This window comes from Lithobates pipiens, unplaced genomic scaffold, assembly GCF_037356315.1.
Source record: "Lithobates pipiens isolate NorthernLeopardFrog02 unplaced genomic scaffold, aLitPip1_a1.2 Scaffold_18, whole genome shotgun sequence".
NCBI lineage: Eukaryota > Metazoa > Chordata > Amphibia > Anura > Ranidae > Lithobates > Lithobates pipiens.
Genome location: NW_027507758.1, coordinates 575077867 through 575098249, shown reverse-complemented (window position 1 = coordinate 575098249; position 20383 = coordinate 575077867). Strand labels below are relative to the sequence as shown.

Sequence of the window (20383 nt, the reverse complement as noted above, 5' to 3'; positions counted from 1 at the left end):
CATATATTGTAAGAGGGCCTTCAATTGCTGTAATCACTATAAATGTTTACCAGGAGTGGGGTTTGAACTCTCGTGGATATTCATCCATTGGATCTTAAGTTTAACGCCTTAACCACTCGGCCATCCTGGTACTGGTGGGCTAAACCATATCCGAGAACCGTGAAAGGTGTGCTGATTTTCACAGTTGATCTTGCCAATTCAGGAGTGCCGTTAACTGTCTCAGGTGAGTCTACATTCACAAAAGGGATTTGCTCTGAGGAGTGTTTTATTTTTCTTGATGGGATTACAAAGAGAGTTTATCTTTCTCCATGGAATTACAAAATTCCAACATAGACTTTGAGCCCTAATGACGGTTGCTGTCAGCTATTTACCACTGACAAGAAAGGAGTGATAAGTAGGGACTGTATTTTTATATCCCCTTTATCTATCTCCCATACTGAATTTCTGGGAGAGAACATAGTTAGGCTCCGAACTTTGGCTATTTTTTAATGTGTACAAAGTGGCCCTTCTTAGCACTGGAAGGAAATCTTGGTGATACCAAGTAACAGGGTTTTGCTATAGTTTTTTGTCCTTCTAAGCTCAAATGTGTACAAATATGGTGATATTACTTTAAGCAGATGATGGTGACTTCTTGCTTTGACCAGGTGTATTTGTTGGTAGCCTAGATTTTAATCTTATGTGGTGTTTTTTTCAAACATATATTGTAAGAGGGCCTTCAATTGCTGTAATCACTATAAATGTTTACCAGGAGTGGGGTTCGAACCCACGTGGATATTCATCCATTGGATCTTAAGTCCAACGCCTTAACCACTCGGCCATCCTGGTACTGGTGGGATAAACCATATCCGAGAACCGTGAAAGGAGTGCTGATTTTCACAGTTGATCTTGCCAATTCAGGAGTGCCGTTAACTGTCTCAGGTGAGTCTACATTCACAAAAGGGATTTGCTCTGAGGAGTGTTTTATTTTTCTTGATGGGATTACAAAGAGAGTTTATCTTTCTCCATGGAATTAAAAAATTCCAACATAGACTTTGAGCCCTAATGACGGTTGCTGTCAGCTATTTACCACTGACAAGAAAGGAGTGATGAGTAGGGACTGTATTTTTATATCCCCTTTATCTATCTGCCATACTGAATTTCTGGGAGAGAACATAGTTAGGCTCCGAACTTTGGCTATTTTTTAATGTGTACAAAGTGGCCCTTCTTAGCACTGGAAGGAAATCTTGGTGATACCAAGTAACAGGGTTTTGCTATAGTTTTTTGACCTTCTAAGCTCAAATGTATACAAATATGGTGATATTACTTTAAGCAGATGATGGTGACTTCTTGCTTTGACCAGGTGTATTTGTTGGTAGCCTAGATTTTAATCTTATGTGGTGTTTTTTTCAAACATATATTGTAAGAGGGCCTTCAATTGCTGCAATCACTATAAATGTTTACCAGGAGTGGGGTTCGAACCCACGTGGATATTCATCCATTGGATCTTAAGTCCAATGCCTTAACCACTCGGCCATCCTGGTACTGGTGGGATAAACCATATCCGAGAACCGTGAAAGGAGTGCTGATTTTCAGAGTTGATCTTGCCAATTCAGGAGTGCCGTTAACTGTCTCAGGTGAGTCTACATTCACAAAAGGGATTTGCTCTGAGGAGTGTTTTATTTTTCTTGATGGGATTACAAAGAGAGTTTATCTTTCTGCATGGAATGAAAAAATTACAACATAGACTTTGAGCCCTAATGACGGTTGCTGTCAGCTATTTACCACTGACAAGAAAGGAGTGATAAGTAGGGACTGTATTTTTATATCCCCTTTATCTATCTCCCATACTGAATTTCTGGGAGAGAACATAGTTAGGCTCCGAACTTTGGCTATTTTTTAATGTGTACAAAGTGGCCCTTCTTAGCACTGGAAGGAAATCTTGGTGATACCAAGTAACAGGGTTTTGCTATCGTTTTTTGACCTTCTAAGCTCAAATGTGTACAAATATGGTGATATTACTTTAAGAAGATGATGGTGACTTCTTGCTTTGACCAGGTGTATTTGTTGGTAGCCTAGATTTTAATCTTATGTGGTGTTTTTTTCAAACATATATTGTAAGAGGGCCTTCAATTGCTGCAATCACTATAAATGTTTACCAGGAATGGGGTTCGAACCCACGTGGATATTCATCCATTGGATCTTAAATCCAACGCCTTAACCACTCGGCCATCCTGATACTGGTGGGATAAACCATATCCGAGAACCGTGAAAGGAGTGCTGATTTTCACAGTTGATCTTGCCAATTCAGGAGTGCCGTTAACTGTCTCAGGTGAGTCTACATTCACAAAAGGGATTTGCTCTGAGGAGTGTTTTATTTTTCTTGATGGGATTACAAAGAGAGTTTATCTTTCTCCATGGAATTACAAAATTCCAACATAGACTTTGAGCCCTAATGACGGTTGCTGTCAGCTATTTACCACTGACGAGAAAGGAGTGATGAGTAGGGACTGTATTTTTATATCCCCTTTATCTATCTCCCATACTGAATTTCTGGGAGAGAACATAGTTAGGCTCCGAACTTTTGCTATTTTTTAATGTGTACAAAGTGGCCTTTCTTAGCACTGGAAGGAAATCTTGGTGATACCAAGTAACAGGGTTTTGCTATAGTTTTTTGACCTTCTAAGCTCAAATGTGTACAAATATGGTGATATTACTTTAAGCAGATGATGGTGACTTCTTGCTTTGACCAGGTGTATTTGTTGGTAGCCTAGATTTTAATCTTATGTGGTTTTTTTTTCAAACATATATTGTAAGAGGGCCTTCAATTGCTGTAATCACTATAAATGTTTACCAGGAGTGGGGTTTGAACTCTCGTGGATATTCATCCATTGGATCTTAAGTTTAACGCCTTAACCACTCGGCCATCCTGGTACTGGTGGGATAAACCATATCCGAGAACCGTGAAAGGTGTGCTGATTTTCACAGTTGATCTTGCCAATTCAGGAGTGCCGTTAACTGTCTCAGGTGAGTCTACATTCACAAAAGGGATTTGCTCTGAGGAGTGTTTTATTTTTCTTGATGGGATTACAAAGAGAGTTTATCTTTCTCCATGGAATTACAAAATTCCAACATAGACTTTGAGCCCTAATGACGGTTGCTGTCAGCTATTTACCACTGACAAGAAAGGAGTGAAAAGTAGGGACTGTATTTTTATATCCCCTTTATCTATCTCCCATACTGAATTTCTGGGAGAGAACATAGTTAGGCTCCGAACTTTGGCTATTTTTTAATGTGTACAAAGTGGCCCTTCTTAGCACTGGAAGGAAATCTTGGTGATACCAAGTAACAGGGTTTTGCTATAGTTTTTTGACCTTCTAAGCTCAAATGTGTACAAATATGGTGATATTACTTTAAGCAGATGATGGTGACTTCTTGCTTTGACCAGGTGTATTTGTTGGTAGCCTAGATTTTAATCTTATGTGGTGTTTTTTTCAAACATATATTGTAAGAGGGCCTTCAATTGCTGCAATCACTATAAATGCTTACCAGGAGTGGGGTTCGAACCCACGTGGATATTCATCCATTGGCTCTTAAGTCCAACGCCTTAACCACTCGGCCATCCTGGTACTGGTGGGATAAACCATATCCGAGAACCGTGAAAGGAGTGCTGATTTTCACAGTTGATCTTGCCAATTCAGGAGTGCCGTTAACTGTCTCAGGTGAGTCTACATTCACAAAAGGGATTTGCTCTGAGGAGTGTTTTATTTTTCTTGATGGGATTACAAAGAGAGTTTATCTTTCTCCATGGAATTACAAAATTCCAACATAGACTTTGAGCCCTAATGACGGTTGCTGTCAGCTATTTACCACTGACAAGAAAGGAGTGATGAGTAGGGACTGTATTTTTATATCCCCTTTATCTATCTCCCATACTGAATTTCTGGGAGAGAACATAGTTAGGCTCCGAACTTTTGCTATTTTTTAATGTGTACAAAGTGGCCCTTCTTAGCACTGGAAAGAAATCTTGGTGATACCAAGTAACAGGGTTTTGCTATAGTTTTTTGACCTTCTAAGCTCAAATGTGTACAAATATGGTGATATTACTTTAAGCAGATGATGGTGACTTCTTGCTTTGACCAGGTGTATTTGTTGGTAGCCTAGATTTTAATCTTATGTGGTGTTTTTTTCAAACATATATTGTAAGAGGGCCTTCAATTGCTGTAATCACTATAAATGTTTACCAGGAGTGGGGCTCGAACTCTCGTGGATATTCATCCATTGGATCTTAAGTTTAATGCCTTAACCACTCGGCCATCCTGGTACTGGTGGGATAAACCATATCCGAGAACCGTGAAAGGTGTGCTGATTTTCACAGTTGATCTTGCCAATTCAGGAGTGCCGTTAACTGTCTCAGGTGAGTCTACATTCACAAAAGGGATTTGCTCTGAGGAGTGTTTTATTTTTCTTGATGGGATTACAAAGAGAGTTTATCTTTCTCCATGGAATTACAAAATTCCAACATAGACTTTGAGCCCTAATGACGGTTGCTGTCAGCTATTTACCACTGACAAGAAAGGAGTGATAAGTAGGGACTGTATTTTTATATCCCCTTTATCTATCTCCCATACTGAATTTCTGGGAGAGAACATAGTTAGGCTCCGAACTTTGGCTATTTTTTAATGTGTACAAAGTGGCCCTTCTTAGCACTGGAAGGAAATCTTGGTGATACCAAGTAACAGGGTTTTGCTATAGTTTTTTGTCCTTCTAAGCTCAAATGTGTACAAATATGGTGATATTACTTTAAGCAGATGATGGTGACTTCTTGCTTTGACCAGGTGTATTTGTTGGTAGCCTAGATTTTAATCTTATGTGGTGTTTTTTTCAAACATATATTGTAAGAGGGCCTTCAATTGCTGCAATCACTATAAATGTTTACCAGGAGTGGGGTTCGAACCCACGTGGATATTCATCCATTGGATCTTAAGTCCAACGCCTTAACCACTCGGCCATCCTGGTACTGGTGGGATAAACCATATCCGAGAACCGTGAAAGGAGTGCTGATTTTCACAGTTGATCTTGCCAATTCAGGAGTGCCGTTAACTGTCTCAGGTGAGTCTACATTCACAAAAGGGATTTGCTCTGAGGAGTGTTTTCTTTTTCTTGATGGGATTACAAAGAGAGTTTATCTTTCTGCATGGAATGAAAAAATTACAACATAGACTTTGAGCCCTAATGACGGTTGCTGTCAGCTATTTACCACTGACAAGAAAGGAGTGATAAGTAGGGACTGTATTTTTATATCCCCTTTATCTATCTCCCATACTGAATTTCTGGGAGAGAACATAGTTAGGCTCCGAACTTTGGCTATTTTTTAATGTGTACAAAGTGGCCCTTCTTAGCACTGGAAGGAAATCTTGGTGATACCAAGTAACAGGGTTTTGCTATCGTTTTTTGACCTTCTAAGCTCAAATGTGTACAAATATGGTGATATTACTTTAAGCAGATGATGGTGACTTCTTGCTTTGACCAGGTGTATTTGTTGGTAGCCTAGATTTTAATCTTATGTGGTGTTTTTTTCAAACATATATTGTAAGAGGGCCTTCAATTGCTGCAATCACTATAAATGTTTACCAGGAATGGGGTTCGAACCCACGTGGATATTCATCCATTGGATCTTAAATCCAACGCCTTAACCACTCGGCCATCCTGATACTGGTGGGATAAACCATATCCGAGAACCGTGAAAGGAGTGCTGATTTTCACAGTTGATCTTGCCAATTCAGGAGTGCCGTTAACTGTCTCAGGTGAGTCTACATTCACAAAAGGGATTTGCTCTGAGGAGTGTTTTATTTTTCTTGATGGGATTACAAAGAGAGTTTATCTTTCTCCATGGAATTACAAAATTCCAACATAGACTTTGAGCCCTAATGACGGTTGCTGTCAGCTATTTACCACTGACGAGAAAGGAGTGATGAGTAGGGACTGTATTTTTATATCCCCTTTATCTATCTCCCATACTGAATTTCTGGGAGAGAACATAGTTAGGCTCCGAACTTTTGCTATTTTTTAATGTGTACAAAGTGGCCTTTCTTAGCACTGGAAGGAAATCTTGGTGATACCAAGTAACAGGGTTTTGCTATAGTTTTTTGACCTTCTAAGCTCAAATGTGTACAAATATGGTGATATTACTTTAAGCAGATGATGGTGACTTCTTGCTTTGACCAGGTGTATTTGTTGGTAGCCTAGATTTTAATCTTATGTGGTGTTTTTTTCAAACATATATTGTAAGAGGGCCTTCAATTGCTGTAATCACTATAAATATTTACCAGGAGTGGGGTTTGAACTCTCGTGGATATTCATCCATTGGATCTTAAGTTTAACGCCTTAACCACTCGGCCATCCTGGTACTGGTGGGATAAACCATATCCGAGAACCGTGAAAGGTGTGCTGATTTTCACAGTTGATCTTGCCAATTCAGGAGTGCCGTTAACTGTCTCAGGTGAGTCTACATTCACAAAAGGGATTTGCTCTGAGGAGTGTTTTATTTTTCTTGATGGGATTACAAAGAGAGTTTATCTTTCTCCATGGAATTACAAAATTCCAACATAGACTTTGAGCCCTAATGACGGTTGCTGTCAGCTATTTACCACTGACAAGAAAGGAGTGATGAGTAGGGACTGTGTTTTTATATCCCCTTTATCTATCTCCCATACTGAATTTCTGGGAGAGAACATAGTTAGGCTCCGAACTTTTGCTATTTTTTAATGTGTACAAAGTGGCCCTTCTTAGCACTGGAAAGAAATCTTGGTGATACCAAGTAACAGGGTTTTGCTATAGTTTTTTGACCTTCTAAGCTCAAATGTGTACAAATATGGTGATATTACTTTAAGCAGATGATGGTGACTTCTTGCTTTGACCAGGTGTATTTGTTGGTAGCCTAGATTTTAATCTTTTTGGTGTTTTTTTCAAACATATATTGTAAGAGGGCCTTCAATTGCTGTAATCACTATAAATGTTTACCAGGAATGGGGTTCGAACCCACGTGGATATTCATCCATTGGATCTTAAATCCAACGCCTTAACCACTCGGCCATCCTGATATTGGTGGGATAAACCATATCCGAGAACCGTGAAAGGAGTGCTGATTTTCACAGTTGATCTTGCCAATTCAGGAGTGCCGTTAACTGTCTCAGGTGAGTCTACATTCACAAAAGGGATTTGCTCTGAGGAGTGTTTTCTTTTTCTTGATGGGATTACAAAGAGAGTTTATCTTTCTCCATGGAATTACAAAATTCCAACATAGACTTTGAGCCCTAATGACGGTTGCTGTCAGCTATTTACCACTGACGAGAAAGGAGTGATGAGTAGGGACTGTATTTTTATATCCCCTTTATCTATCTCCCATACTGAATTTCTGGGAGAGAACATAGTTAGGCTCCGAACTTTGGCTATTTTTTAATGTGTACAAAGTGGCCCTTCTTAGCACTGGAAGGAAATCTTGGTGATACCAAGTAACAGGGTTTCGCTATCGTTTTTTGACCTTCTAAGCTCAAATGTGTACAAATATGGTGATATTACTTTAAGCAGATGATGGTGACTTCTTGCTTTGACCAGGTGTATTTGTTGGTAGCCTAGATTTTAATCTTATGTGGTGTTTTTTTCAAACATATATTGTAAGAGGGCCTTCAATTGCTGTAATCACTATAAATGTTTACCAGGAGTGGGGTTCGAACCCACGTGGATATTCATCCATTGGATCTTAAGTCCAACGCCTTAACCACTCGGCCATCCTGGTACTGGTGGGATAAATCATATCCGAGAACCGTGAAAGGAGTGCTGATTTTCACAGTTGATCTTGCCAATTCAGGAGTGCCGTTAACTGTCTCAGGTGAGTCTACATTCACAAAAGGGATTTGCTCTGAGGAGTGTTTTATTTTTCTTGATGGGATTACAAAGAGAGTTTATCTTTCTCCATGGAATTACAAAATTCCAACATAGACTTTGAGCCCTAATGACGGTTGCTGTCAGCTATTTACCACTGACAAGAAAGGAGTGATGAGTAGGGACTGTATTTTTATATCCCCTTTATCTATCTCCCATACTGAATTTCTGGGAGAGAACATAGTTAGGCTCTGAACTTTTGCTATTTTTTTATGTGTACAAAGTGGCCTTTCTTAGCACTGGAAGGAAATCTTGGTGATACCAAGTAACAGGGTTTTGCTATAGTTTTTTGACCTTCTAAGCTCAAATGTGTGCAAATATGGTGATATTACTTTAAGCAGATGATGGTGACTTCTTGCTTTGACCAGGTGTATTTGTTGGTAGCCTAGATTTTAATCTTATGTGGTGTTTTTTTCAAACATATATTGTAAGAGGGCCTTCAATTGCTGTAATCACTATAAATGTTTACCAGGAGTGGGGTTCGAACCCACGTGGATATTCATCCATTGGATCTTAAGTCCAACGCCTTAACCACTCGGCCATCCTGGTACTGGTGGGATAAACCATATCCGAGAACCGTGAAAGGAGTGCTGATTTTCACAGTTGATCTTGCCAATTCAGGAGTGCCGTTAACTGTCTCAGGTGAGTCTACATTCACAAAAGGGATTTGCTCTGAGGAGTGTTTTATTTTTCTTGATGGGATTACAAAGAGAGTTTATCTTTCTCCATGGAATTAAAAAATTCCAACATAGACTTTGAGCCCTAATGACGGTTGCTGTCAGCTATTTACCACTGACAAGAAAGGAGTGATGAGTAGGGACTGTATTTTTATATCCCCTTTATCTATCTCCCATACTGAATTTCTGGGAGAGAACATAGTTAGGCTCCGAACTTTTGCTATTTTTTAATGTGTACAAAGTGGCCCTTCTTAGCACTGGAAAGAAATCTTGGTGATACCAAGTAACAGGGTTTTGCTATAGTTTTTTGACCTTCTAAGCTCAAATGTGTACAAATATGGTGATATTACTTTAAGCAGATGATGGTGACTTCTTGCTTTGACCAGGTGTATTTGTTGGTAGCCTAGATTTTAATCTTATGTGGTGTTTTTTTCAAACATATATTGTAAGAGGGCCTTCAATTGCTGTAATCACTATAAATGTTTACCAGGAGTGGGGTTCGAACCCACGTGGATATTCATCCATTGGATCTTAAGTCCAACGCCTTAACCACTCGGCCATCCTGGTACTGGTGGGATAAATCATATCCGAGAACCGTGAAAGGAGTGCTGATTTTCACAGTTGATCTTGCCAATTCAGGAGTGCCGTTAACTGTCTCAGGTGAGTCTACATTCACAAAAGGGATTTGCTCTGAGGAGTGTTTTATTTTTCTTGATGGGATTACAAAGAGAGTTTATCTTTCTCCATGGAATTACAAAATTCCAACATAGACTTTGAGCCCTAATGACGGTTGCTGTCAGCTATTTACCACTGACAAGAAAGGAGTGATGAGTAGGGACTGTATTTTTATATCCCCTTTATCTATCTCCCATACTGAATTTCTGGGAGAGAACATAGTTAGGCTCTGAACTTTTGCTATTTTTTAATGTGTACAAAGTGGCCTTTCTTAGCACTGGAAGGAAATCTTGGTGATACCAAGTAACAGGGTTTTGCTATAGTTTTTTGACCTTCTAAGCTCAAATGTGTACAAATATGGTGATATTACTTTAAGCAGATGATGGTGACTTCTTGCTTTGACCAGGTGTATTTGTTGGTAGCCTAGATTTTAATCTTATGTGGTGTTTTTTTCAAACATATATTGTAAGAGGGCCTTCAATTGCTGCAATCACTATAAATGTTTACCAGGAGTGGGGTTCGAACCCACGTGGATATTCATCCATTGGATCTTAAGTCCAACGCCTTAACCACTCGGCCATCCTGGTACTGGTGGGATAAACCATATCCGAGAACCGTGAAAGGAGTGCTGATTTTCACAGTTGATCTTGCCAATTCAGGAGTGCCGTTAACTGTCTCAGGTGAGTCTACATTCACAAAAGGGATTTTCTCTGAGGAGTGTTTTATTTTTCTTGATGGGATTACAAAGAGAGTTTATCTTTCTCCATGGAATTAAAAAATTCCAACATAGACTTTGAGCCCTAATGACGGTTGCTGTCAGCTATTTACCACTGACGAGAAAGGAGTGATGAGTAGGGACTGTATTTTTATATCCCCTTTATCTATCTCCCATACTGAATTTCTGGGAGAGAACATAGTTAGGCTCCGAACTTTGGCTATTTTTTAATGTGTACAAAGTGGCCCTTCTTAGCACTGGAAGGAAATCTTGGTGATACCAAGTAACAGGGTTTTGCTATAGTTTTTTGACCTTCTAAGCTCAAATGTGTACAAATATGGTGATATTACTTTAAACAGATGATGGTGACTTCTTGCTTTGACCAGGTGTATTTGTTGGTAGCCTAGATTTTAATCTTATGTGGTGTTTTTTTCAAACATATATTGTAAGAGGGCCTTCAATTGCTGCAATCACTATAAATGTTTACCAGGAGTGGGGTTCGAACCCACGTGGATATTCATCCATTGGATCTTAAGTCCAACGCCTTAACCACTCGGCCAACCTGGTACACCAAAGTGGCCCTTCTTAGCACTGGAAAGAAATCTTGGTGATACCAAGTAACAGGGTTTTGCTATAGTTTTTTGACCTTCTAAGCTCAAATGTGTGCAAATATGGTGATATTACTTTAAGCAGATGATGGTGACTTCTTGCTTTGACCAGGTGTATTTGTTGGTAGCCTAGATTTTAATCTTATGTGGTGTTTTTTTCAAACATATATTGTAAGAGGGCCTTCAATTGCTGTAATCACTATAAATGTTTACCAGGAGTGGGGTTCGAACCCACGTGGATATTCATCCATTGGATCTTAAGTCCAACGCCTTAACCACTCGGCCATCCTGGTACTGGTGGTATAAACCATATCCGAGAACCGTGAAAGGAGTGCTGATTTTCACAGTTGATCTTGCCAATTCAGGAGTGCCGTTAACTGTCTCAGGTGAGTCTACATTCACAAAAGGGATTTTCTCTGAGGAGTGTTTTATTTTTCTTGATGGGATTACAAAGAGAGTTTATCTTTCTCCATGGAATTAAAAAATTCCAACATAGCCTTTGAGCCCTAATGACGGTTGCTGTCAGCTATTTACCACTGACGAGAAAGGAGTGATGAGTAGGGACTGTATTTTTATATCCCCTTTATCTATCTCCCATACTGAATTTCTGGGAGAGAACATAGTTAGGCTCCGAACTTTTGCTATTTTTTAATGTGTACAAAGTGGCCTTTCTTAGCACTGGAAGGAAATCTTAGTGATACCAAGTAACAGGGTTTTGCTATAGTTTTTTGTCCTTCTAAGCTCAAATGTGTACAAATATGGTGATATTACTTTAAGCAGATGATGGTGACTTCTTGCTTTGACCAGGTGTATTTGTTGGTAGCCTAGATTTTAATCTTATGTGGTGTTTTTTTCAAACATATATTGTAAGAGGGCCTTCAATTGCTGTAATCACTATAAATGTTTACCAGGAGTGGGGTTCGAACCCACGTGGATATTCATCCATTGGATCTTAAGTCCAACGCCTTAACCACTCGGCCATCCTGGTACTGGTGGGATAAATCATATCCGAGAACCGTGAAAGGAGTGCTGATTTTCACAGTTGATCTTGCCAATTCAGGAGTGCCGTTAACTGTCTCAGGTGAGTCTACATTCACAAAAGGGATTTGCTCTGAGGAGTGTTTTATTTTTCTTGATGGGATTACAAAGAGAGTTTATCTTTCTCCATGGAATTACAAAATTCCAACATAGACTTTGAGCCCTAATGACGGTTGCTGTCAGCTATTTACCACTGACAAGAAAGGAGTGATGAGTAGGGACTGTATTTTTATATCCCCTTTATCTATCTCCCATACTGAATTTCTGGGAGAGAACATAGTTAGGCTCCGAACTTTGGCTATTTTTTAATGTGTACAAAGTGGCCCTTCTTAGCACTGGAAGGAAATCTTGGTGATACCAAGTAACAGGGTTTTGCTATAGTTTTTTGACCTTCTAAGCTCAAATGTGTACAAATATGGTGATATTACTTTAAGCAGATGATGGTGACTTCTTGCTTTGACCAGGTGTATTTGTTGGTAGCCTAGATTTTAATCTTATGTGGTGTTTTTTTCAAACATATATTGTAAGAGGGCCTTCAATTGCTGTAATCACTATAAATGTTTACCAGGAGTGGGGTTCGAACCCACGTGGATATTCATCCATTGGATCTTAAGTCCAACGCCTTAACCACTCGGCCAACCTGGTACACCAAAGTGGCCCTTCTTAGCACTGGAAAGAAATCTTGGTGATACCAAGTAACAGGGTTTTGCTATAGTTTTTTGACCTTCTAAGCTCAAATGTGTGCAAATATGGTGATATTACTTTAAGCAGATGATGGTGACTTCTTGCTTTGACCAGGTGTATTTGTTGGTAGCCTAGATTTTAATCTTATGTGGTGTTTTTTTCAAACATATATTGTAAGAGGGCCTTCAATTGCTGTAATCACTATAAATGTTTACCAGGAGTGGGGTTCGAACCCACGTGGATATTCATCCATTGGATCTTAAGTCCAACGCCTTAACCACTCGGCCATCCTGGTACTGGTGGGATAAACCATATCCGAGAACCGTGAAAGGAGTGCTGATTTTCACAGTTGATCTTGCCAATTCAGGAGTGCCGTTAACTGTCTCAGGTGAGTCTACATTCACAAAAGGGATTTTCTCTGAGGAGTGTTTTATTTTTCTTGATGGGATTACAAAGAGAGTTTATCTTTCTCCATGGAATTAAAAAATTCCAACATAGACTTTGAGCCCTAATGACGGTTGCTGTCAGCTATTTACCACTGACGAGAAAGGAGTGATGAGTAGGGACTGTATTTTTATATCCCCTTTATCTATCTCCCATACTGAATTTCTGGGAGAGAACATAGTTAGGCTCCGAACTTTTGCTATTTTTTAATGTGTACAAAGTGGCCTTTCTTAGCACTGGAAGGAAATCTTGGTGATACCAAGTAACAGGGTTTTGCTATAGTTTTTTGTCCTTCTAAGCTCAAATGTGTACAAATATGGTGATATTACTTTAAGCAGATGATGGTGACTTCTTGCTTTGACCAGGTGTATTTGTTGGTAGCCTAGATTTTAATCTTATGTGGTGTTTTTTTCAAACATATATTGTAAGAGGGCCTTCAATTGCTGTAATCACTATAAATGTTTACCAGGAGTGGGGTTCGAACCCACGTGGATATTCATCCATTGGATCTTAAGTCCAACGCCTTAACCACTCGGCCATCCTGGTACTGGTGGGATAAATCATATCCGAGAACCGTGAAAGGAGTGCTGATTTTCACAGTTGATCTTGCCAATTCAGGAGTGCCGTTAACTGTCTCAGGTGAGTCTACATTCACAAAAGGGATTTGCTCTGAGGAGTGTTTTATTTTTCTTGATGGGATTACAAAGAGAGTTTATCTTTCTCCATGGAATTACAAAATTCCAACATAGACTTTGAGCCCTAATGACAGTTGCTGTCAGCTATTTACCACTGACAAGAAAGGAGTGATGAGTAGGGACTGTATTTTTATATCCCCTTTATCTATCTCCCATACTGAATTTCTGGGAGAGAACATAGTTAGGCTCTGAACTTTTGCTATTTTTTAATGTGTACAAAGTGGCCTTTCTTAGCACTGGAAGGAAATCTTGGTGATACCAAGTAACAGGGTTTTGCTATAGTTTTTTGACCTTCTAAGCTCAAATGTGTACAAATATGGTGATATTACTTTAAGCAGATGATGGTGACTTCTTGCTTTGACCAGGTGTATTTGTTGGTAGCCTAGATTTTAATCTTATGTGGTGTTTTTTTCAAACATATATTGTAAGAGGGCCTTCAATTGCTGCAATCACTATAAATGTTTACCAGGAGTGGGGTTCGAACCCACGTGGATATTCATCCATTGGATCTTAAGTCCAACGCCTTAACCACTCGGCCATCCTGGTACTGGTGGGATAAACCATATACGAGAACCGTGAAAGGAGTGCTGATTTTCACAGTTGATCTTGCCAATTCAGGAGTGCCGTTAACTGTCTCAGGTGAGTCTACATTCACAAAAGGGATTTTCTCTGAGGAGTGTTTTATTTTTCTTGATGGGATTACAAAGAGAGTTTATCTTTCTCCATGGAATTAAAAAATTCCAACATAGACTTTGAGCCCTAATGACGGTTGCTGTCAGCTATTTACCACTGACGAGAAAGGAGTGATGAGTAGGGACTGTATTTTTATATCCCCTTTATCTATCTCCCATACTGAATTTCTGGGAGAGAACATAGTTAGGCTCCGAACTTTGGCTATTTTTTAATGTGTACAAAGTGGCCCTTCTTAGCACTGGAAGGAAATCTTGGTGATACCAAGTAACAGGGTTTTGCTATCGTTTTTTGACCTTCTAAGCTCAAATATGTACAAATATGGTGATATTACTTTAAGCAGATGATGGTGACTTCTTGCTTTGACCAGGTGTATTTGTTGGTAGCCTAGATTTTAATCTTATGTGGTGTTTTTTTCAAACCTATATTGTAAGAGGGCCTTCAATTGCTGCAATCACTATAAATGTTTACCAGGAGTGGGGTTCGAACCCACGTGGATATTCATCCATTGGATCTTAAGTCCAACGCCTTAACCACTCGGCCATCCTGGTACTGGTGGGATAAACCATATCCGAGAACCGTGAAAGGAGTGCTGATTTTCACAGTTGATCTTGCCAATTCAGGAGTGCCGTTAACTGTCTCAGGTGAGTCTACATTCACAAAAGGGATTTTCTCTGAGGAGTGTTTTATTTTTCTTGATGGGATTACAAAGAGAGTTTATCTTTCTCCATGGAATTACAAAATTCCAACATAGACTTTGAGCCCTAATGACGGTTGCTGTCAGCTATTTACCACTGACGAGAAAGGAGTGATGAGTAGGGACTGTATTTTTATATCCCCTTTATCTATCTCCCATACTGAATTTCTGGGAGAGAACATAGTTAGGCTCCGAACTTTTGCTATTTTTTAATGTGTACAAAGTGGCCTTTCTTAGCACTGGAAGGAAATCTTGGTGATACCAAGTAACAGGGTTTTGCTATAGTTTTTTGTCCTTCTAAGCTCAAATGTGTACAAATTTGTGATATTACTTTAAGCAGATGATGGTGACTTCTTGCTTTGACCAGGTGTATTTGTTGGTAGCCTAGATTTTAATCTTATGTGGTGTTTATTTCAAACATATATTGTAAGAGGGCCTTCAATTGCTGTAATCACTATAAATGTTTACCAGGAGTGGGGTTCGAACCCACGTGGATATTCATCCATTGGATCTTAAGTCCAACGCCTTAACCACTCGGCCATCCTGGTACTGGTGGGATAAGCCATATCCAAGAACCGTGAAAGGAGTGCTGATTTTCACAGTTGATCTTGCCAATTCAGGAGTGCCGTTAACTGTCTCAGGTGAGTCTACATTCACAAAAGGGATTTGCTCTGAGGAGTGTTTTATTTTTCTTGATGGGATTACAAAGAGAGTTTATCTTTCTCCATGGAATTACAAAATTCCAACATAGACTTTGAGCCCTAATGACGGTTGCTGTCAGCTATTTACCACTGACGAGAAAGGAGTGATGAGTAGGGACTGTATTTTTATATCCCCTTTATCTATCTCCCATACTGAATTTCTGGGAGAGAACATAGTTAGGCTCCGAACTTTTGCTATTTTTTAATGTGTACAAAGTGGCCCTTCTTAGCACTGGAAAGAAATCTTGGTGATACCAAGTAACAGGGTTTTGCTATAGTTTTTTGACCTTCTAAGCTCAAATGTGTACAAATATGGTGATATTACTTTAAACAGATGATGGTGACTTCTTGCTTTGACCAGGTGTATTTGTTGGTAGCCTAGATTTTAATCTTATGTGGTGTTTTTTTCAAACATATATTGTAAGAGGGCCTTCAATTGCTGCAATCACTATAAATGTTTACCAGGAGTGGGGTTCGAACCCACGTGGATATTCATCCATTGGATCTTAAGTCCAACGCCTTAACCACTCGGCCATCCTGGTACTGGTGGGATAAACCATATCCGAGAACCGTGAAAGGAGTGCTGATTTTCACAGTTGATCTTGCCAATTCAGGAGTGCCGTTAACTGTCTCAGGTGAGTCTACATTCACAAAAGGGATTTGCTCTGAGGAGTGTTTTATTTTTCTTGATGGGATTACAAAGAGAGTTTATCTTTCTCCATGGAATTAAAAAATTCCAACATAGACTTTGAGCCCTAATGACTGTTGCTGTCAGCTATTTACCACTGACAAGAAAGGAGTGATGAGTAGGGACTGTATTTTTATATCCCCTTTATCTATCTCCCATACTGAATTTCTGGGAGAGAACATAGTTAGGCTCCGAACTTTGGCTATTTTTTAATGTGTACAAAGTGGCCCTTCTTAGCACTGGAAGGAAATCTTGGTGATACCAAGTAACAGGGTTTTGCTATAGTTTTTTGACCTTCTAAGCTCAAATGTGTACAAATATGGTGATATTACTTTAAGCAGATGATGGTGACTTCTTGCTTTGACCAGGTGTATTTGTTGGTAGCCTAGATTTTAATCTTATGTGGTGTTTTTTTCAAACATATATTGTAAGAGGGCCTTCAATTGCTGCAATCACTATAAATGTTTACCAGGAGTGGGGTTCGAACCCACGTGGATATTCATCCATTGGATCTTAAGTCCAACGCCTTAACCACTCGGCCATCCTGGTACTGGTGGGATAAACCATATCCGAGAACCGTGAAAGGAGTGCTGATTTTCACAGTTGATCTTGCCAATTCAGGAGTGCCGTTAACTGTCTCAGGTGAGTCTACATTCACAAAAGGGATTTGCTCTGAGGAGTGTTTTATTTTTCTTGATGGGATTACAAAGAGAGTTTATCTTTCTCCATGGAATTACAAAATTCCAACATAGACTTTGAGCCCTAATGACGGTTGCTGTCAGCTATTTACCACTGACAAGAAAGGAGTGATGAGTAGGGACTGTATTTTTATATCCCCTTTATCTATCTCCCATACTGAATTTCTGGGAGAGAACATAGTTAGGCTCCGAACTTTTGCTATTTTTTAATGTGTACAAAGTGGCCTTTCTTAGCACTGGAAGGAAATCTTGGTGATACCAAGTAACAGGGTTTTGCTATAGTTTTTTGACCTTCTAAGCTCAAATGTGTACAAATATGGTGATATTACTTTAAGCAGATGATGGTGACTTCTTGCTTTGACCAGGTGTATTTGTTGGTAGCCTAGATTTTAATCTTATGTGGTGTTTTTTTGAAACATATATTGTAAGAGGGCCTTCAATTGCTGCAATCACTATAAATGTTTACCAGGAGTGGGGTTCGAACCCACGTGGATATTCATCCATTGGATCTTAAGTCCAACGCCTTAACCACTCGGCCATCCTGGTACTGGTGGGATAAACCATATACGAGAACCGTGAAAGGAGTGCTGATTTTCACAGTTGATCTTGCCAATTCAGGAGTGCCGTTAACTGTCTCAGGTGAGTCTACATTCACAAAAGGGATTTTCTCTGAGGAGTGTTTTATTTTTCTTGATGGGATTACAAAGAGAGTTTATCTTTCTCCATGGAATTAAAAAATTCCAACATAGACTTTGAGCCCTAATGACGGTTGCTGTCAGCTATTTACCACTGACGAGAAAGGAGTGATGAGTAGGGACTGTATTTTTATATCCCCTTTATCTATCTCCCATACTGAATTTCTGGGAGAGAACATAGTTAGGCTCCGAACTTTGGCTATTTTTTAATGTGTACAAAGTGGCCCTTCTTAGCACTGGAAGGAAATCTTGGTGATACCAAGTAACAGGGTTTTGCTATCGTTTTTTGACCTTCTAAGCTCAAATGTGTACAAATATGGTGATATTACTTTAAGCAGATGATGGTGACTTCTTGCTTTGACCAGGTGTATTTGTTGGTAGCCTAGATTTTAATCTTATGTGGTGTTTTTTTCAAACATATATTGTAAGAGGGCCTTCAATTGCTGCAATCACTATAAATGTTTACCAGGAGTGGGGTTCGAACCCACGTGGATATTCATCCATTGGATCTTAAGTCCAACGCCTTAACCACTCGGCCATCCTGGTACTGGTAGGATAAACCATATCCGAGAACCGTGAAAGGAGTGCTGATTTTCACAGTTGATCTTGCCAATTCAGGAGTGCCGTTAACTGTCTCAGGTGAGTCTACATTCACAAAAGGGATTTGCTCTGAGGAGTGTTTTATTTTTCTTGATGGGATTACAAAGAGAGTTTATTTTTCTCCATGGAATTACAAAATTCCAACATAGACTTTGAGCCCTAATGACGGTTGCTGTCAGCTATTTACCACTGACGAGAAAGGAGTGATGAGTAGGGACTGTATTTTTATATCCCCTTTATCTATCTCCCATACTGAATTTCTGGGAGAGAACATAGTTAGGCTCCGAACTTTTGCTATTTTTTAATGTGTACAAAGTGGCCCTTCTTAGCACTGGAAGGAAATCTTGGTGATACCAAGTAACAGAGTTTTGCTATAGTTTTTTGACCTTCTAAGCTCAAATGTGTACAAATATGTTGATATTACTTTAAGCAGATGATGGTGACTTCTTGCTTTGACCAGGTGTATTTGTTGGTAGCCTAGATTTTAATCTTATGTGGTGTTTTTTTCAAACATATATTGTAAGAGGGCCTTCAATTGCTGCAATCACTATAAATGTTTACCAGGAGTGGGGTTCGAACCGTGGATATTCATCCATTGGATCTTAAGTCCAACGCCTTAACCACTCGGCCATCCTGGTACTGGTGGGATAAACCATATCCGAGAACCATGAAAGGAGTGCTGATTTTCACAGTTGATCTTGCCAATTCAGGAGTGCCGTTAACTGTCTCAGGTGAGTCTACATTCACAAAAGGGATTTGCTCTGAGGAGTGTTTTATTTTTCTTGATGGGATTACAAAGAGAGTTTATCTTTCTCCATGGAATTACAAAATTCCAACATAGACTTTGAGCCCTAATGACGGTTGCTGTCAGCTATTTACCACTGACGAGAAAGGAGTGATGAGTAGGGACTGTATTTTTATATCCCCTTTATCTATCTCCCATACTGAATTTCTGGGAGAGAACATAGTTAGGCTCCGAACTTTTGCTATTTTTTAATGTGTACAAAGTGGCCTTTCTTAGCACTGGAAGGAAATCTTGGTGATACCAAGTAACAGGGTTTTGCTATAGTTTTTTGTCCTTCTAAGCTCAAATGTGTACAAATATGGTGATATTACTTTAAACAGATGATGGTGACTTCTTGCTTTGACCAGGTGTATTTGTTGGTAGCCTAGATTTTAATCTTATGTGGTGTTTTTTTCAAACATATATTGTAAGAGGGCCTTCAATTGCTGCAATCACTATAAATGTTTACCAGGAGTGGGGTTCGAACCCACGTGGATATTCATCCATTGGATCTTAAGTCCAACGCCTTAACCACTCGGCCATCCTGGTACTGGTGGGATAAACCATATCCGAGAACCGTGAAAGGAGTGCTGATTTTCACAGTTGATCTTGCCAATTCAGGAGTGCCGTTAACTGTCTCAGGTGAGTCTACATTCACAAAAGGGATTTGCTCTGAGGAGTGTTTTATTTTTCTTGATGGGATTACAAAGAGAGTTTATCTTTCTCCATGGAATTACAAAATTCCAACATAGACTTTGAGCCCTAATGACGGTTGCTGTCAGCTATTTACCACTGACGAGAAAGAAGTGATGAGTAGGGACTGTATTTTTATATCCCCTTTATCTATCTCCCATACTGAATTTCTGGGAGAGAACATAGTTAGGCTCCGAACTTTTGCTATTTTTTAATGTGTACAAAGTGGCCTTTCTTAGCACTGGAAGGAAATCTTGGTGATACTAAGTAACAGGGTTTTGCTATAGTTTTTTGTCCTTCTAAGCTCAAATGTGTACAAATATGGTGATATTACTTTAAGCAGATGATGGTGACTTCTTGCTTTGACCAGGTGTATTTGTTGGTAGCCTAGATTTTAATCTTATGTGGTGTTTATTTCAAACATATATTGTAAGAGGGCCTTCAATTGCTGTAATCACTATAAATGTTTACCAGGAGTGGGGTTCGAACCCACGTGGATATTCATCCATTGGATCTTAAGTCCAACGCCTTAACCACTCGGCCATCCTGGTACTGGTGGGATAAACCATATCCGAGAACCGTGAAAGGAGTGCTGATTTTCACAGTTGATCTTGCCAATTCAGGAGTGCCGTTAACTGTCTCAGGTGAGTCTACATTCACAAAAGGGATTTGCTCTGAGGA

The 20383-nt window shown here is 39.5% G+C and overlaps 27 non-coding genes across 27 annotated transcripts; all 27 read right to left on the bottom strand.

Annotated features, from left to right (window-relative positions):
• Nucleotides 1–742: 742 nt before the first annotated feature.
• TRNAL-UAA (transfer RNA leucine (anticodon UAA)) lies at nt 743–825 on the bottom strand. The gene has a single exon. It is a non-coding gene; the product is annotated as a tRNA-Leu (tRNA).
• A 612-nt stretch (nt 826–1437) lies between these two features.
• Nucleotides 1438–1520, bottom strand: TRNAL-UAA (transfer RNA leucine (anticodon UAA)). The gene has a single exon. It is a non-coding gene; the product is annotated as a tRNA-Leu (tRNA).
• Nucleotides 1521–2132: 612 nt separating this feature from the next.
• Nucleotides 2133–2215, bottom strand: TRNAL-UAA (transfer RNA leucine (anticodon UAA)). Its single transcript has one exon. It is a non-coding gene; the product is annotated as a tRNA-Leu (tRNA).
• A 1307-nt stretch (nt 2216–3522) lies between these two features.
• TRNAL-UAA (transfer RNA leucine (anticodon UAA)) lies at nt 3523–3605 on the bottom strand. Its single transcript has one exon. It is a non-coding gene; the product is annotated as a tRNA-Leu (tRNA).
• Nucleotides 3606–4912: 1307 nt separating this feature from the next.
• TRNAL-UAA (transfer RNA leucine (anticodon UAA)) lies at nt 4913–4995 on the bottom strand. Its single transcript has one exon. It is a non-coding gene; the product is annotated as a tRNA-Leu (tRNA).
• Nucleotides 4996–5607: 612 nt separating this feature from the next.
• Nucleotides 5608–5690, bottom strand: TRNAL-UAA (transfer RNA leucine (anticodon UAA)). Its single transcript has one exon. It is a non-coding gene; the product is annotated as a tRNA-Leu (tRNA).
• A 1306-nt stretch (nt 5691–6996) lies between these two features.
• TRNAL-UAA (transfer RNA leucine (anticodon UAA)) lies at nt 6997–7079 on the bottom strand. The gene has a single exon. It is a non-coding gene; the product is annotated as a tRNA-Leu (tRNA).
• A 612-nt stretch (nt 7080–7691) lies between these two features.
• TRNAL-UAA (transfer RNA leucine (anticodon UAA)) lies at nt 7692–7774 on the bottom strand. The gene has a single exon. It is a non-coding gene; the product is annotated as a tRNA-Leu (tRNA).
• A 612-nt stretch (nt 7775–8386) lies between these two features.
• On the bottom strand, nt 8387–8469 carry TRNAL-UAA (transfer RNA leucine (anticodon UAA)). The gene has a single exon. It is a non-coding gene; the product is annotated as a tRNA-Leu (tRNA).
• A 612-nt stretch (nt 8470–9081) lies between these two features.
• Nucleotides 9082–9164, bottom strand: TRNAL-UAA (transfer RNA leucine (anticodon UAA)). Its single transcript has one exon. It is a non-coding gene; the product is annotated as a tRNA-Leu (tRNA).
• Nucleotides 9165–9776: 612 nt separating this feature from the next.
• TRNAL-UAA (transfer RNA leucine (anticodon UAA)) lies at nt 9777–9859 on the bottom strand. Its single transcript has one exon. It is a non-coding gene; the product is annotated as a tRNA-Leu (tRNA).
• A 612-nt stretch (nt 9860–10471) lies between these two features.
• On the bottom strand, nt 10472–10554 carry TRNAL-UAA (transfer RNA leucine (anticodon UAA)). Its single transcript has one exon. It is a non-coding gene; the product is annotated as a tRNA-Leu (tRNA).
• A 251-nt stretch (nt 10555–10805) lies between these two features.
• Nucleotides 10806–10888, bottom strand: TRNAL-UAA (transfer RNA leucine (anticodon UAA)). The gene has a single exon. It is a non-coding gene; the product is annotated as a tRNA-Leu (tRNA).
• A 612-nt stretch (nt 10889–11500) lies between these two features.
• Nucleotides 11501–11583, bottom strand: TRNAL-UAA (transfer RNA leucine (anticodon UAA)). Its single transcript has one exon. It is a non-coding gene; the product is annotated as a tRNA-Leu (tRNA).
• A 612-nt stretch (nt 11584–12195) lies between these two features.
• TRNAL-UAA (transfer RNA leucine (anticodon UAA)) lies at nt 12196–12278 on the bottom strand. Its single transcript has one exon. It is a non-coding gene; the product is annotated as a tRNA-Leu (tRNA).
• Nucleotides 12279–12529: 251 nt separating this feature from the next.
• On the bottom strand, nt 12530–12612 carry TRNAL-UAA (transfer RNA leucine (anticodon UAA)). Its single transcript has one exon. It is a non-coding gene; the product is annotated as a tRNA-Leu (tRNA).
• Nucleotides 12613–13224: 612 nt separating this feature from the next.
• Nucleotides 13225–13307, bottom strand: TRNAL-UAA (transfer RNA leucine (anticodon UAA)). Its single transcript has one exon. It is a non-coding gene; the product is annotated as a tRNA-Leu (tRNA).
• Nucleotides 13308–13919: 612 nt separating this feature from the next.
• On the bottom strand, nt 13920–14002 carry TRNAL-UAA (transfer RNA leucine (anticodon UAA)). The gene has a single exon. It is a non-coding gene; the product is annotated as a tRNA-Leu (tRNA).
• Nucleotides 14003–14614: 612 nt separating this feature from the next.
• On the bottom strand, nt 14615–14697 carry TRNAL-UAA (transfer RNA leucine (anticodon UAA)). Its single transcript has one exon. It is a non-coding gene; the product is annotated as a tRNA-Leu (tRNA).
• A 611-nt stretch (nt 14698–15308) lies between these two features.
• TRNAL-UAA (transfer RNA leucine (anticodon UAA)) lies at nt 15309–15391 on the bottom strand. The gene has a single exon. It is a non-coding gene; the product is annotated as a tRNA-Leu (tRNA).
• Nucleotides 15392–16003: 612 nt separating this feature from the next.
• On the bottom strand, nt 16004–16086 carry TRNAL-UAA (transfer RNA leucine (anticodon UAA)). Its single transcript has one exon. It is a non-coding gene; the product is annotated as a tRNA-Leu (tRNA).
• Nucleotides 16087–16698: 612 nt separating this feature from the next.
• On the bottom strand, nt 16699–16781 carry TRNAL-UAA (transfer RNA leucine (anticodon UAA)). The gene has a single exon. It is a non-coding gene; the product is annotated as a tRNA-Leu (tRNA).
• Nucleotides 16782–17393: 612 nt separating this feature from the next.
• On the bottom strand, nt 17394–17476 carry TRNAL-UAA (transfer RNA leucine (anticodon UAA)). The gene has a single exon. It is a non-coding gene; the product is annotated as a tRNA-Leu (tRNA).
• Nucleotides 17477–18088: 612 nt separating this feature from the next.
• TRNAL-UAA (transfer RNA leucine (anticodon UAA)) lies at nt 18089–18171 on the bottom strand. The gene has a single exon. It is a non-coding gene; the product is annotated as a tRNA-Leu (tRNA).
• Nucleotides 18172–18783: 612 nt separating this feature from the next.
• TRNAL-UAA (transfer RNA leucine (anticodon UAA)) lies at nt 18784–18863 on the bottom strand. Its single transcript has one exon. It is a non-coding gene; the product is annotated as a tRNA-Leu (tRNA).
• A 612-nt stretch (nt 18864–19475) lies between these two features.
• Nucleotides 19476–19558, bottom strand: TRNAL-UAA (transfer RNA leucine (anticodon UAA)). The gene has a single exon. It is a non-coding gene; the product is annotated as a tRNA-Leu (tRNA).
• Nucleotides 19559–20170: 612 nt separating this feature from the next.
• TRNAL-UAA (transfer RNA leucine (anticodon UAA)) lies at nt 20171–20253 on the bottom strand. The gene has a single exon. It is a non-coding gene; the product is annotated as a tRNA-Leu (tRNA).
• Nucleotides 20254–20383: the final 130 nt, after the last annotated feature.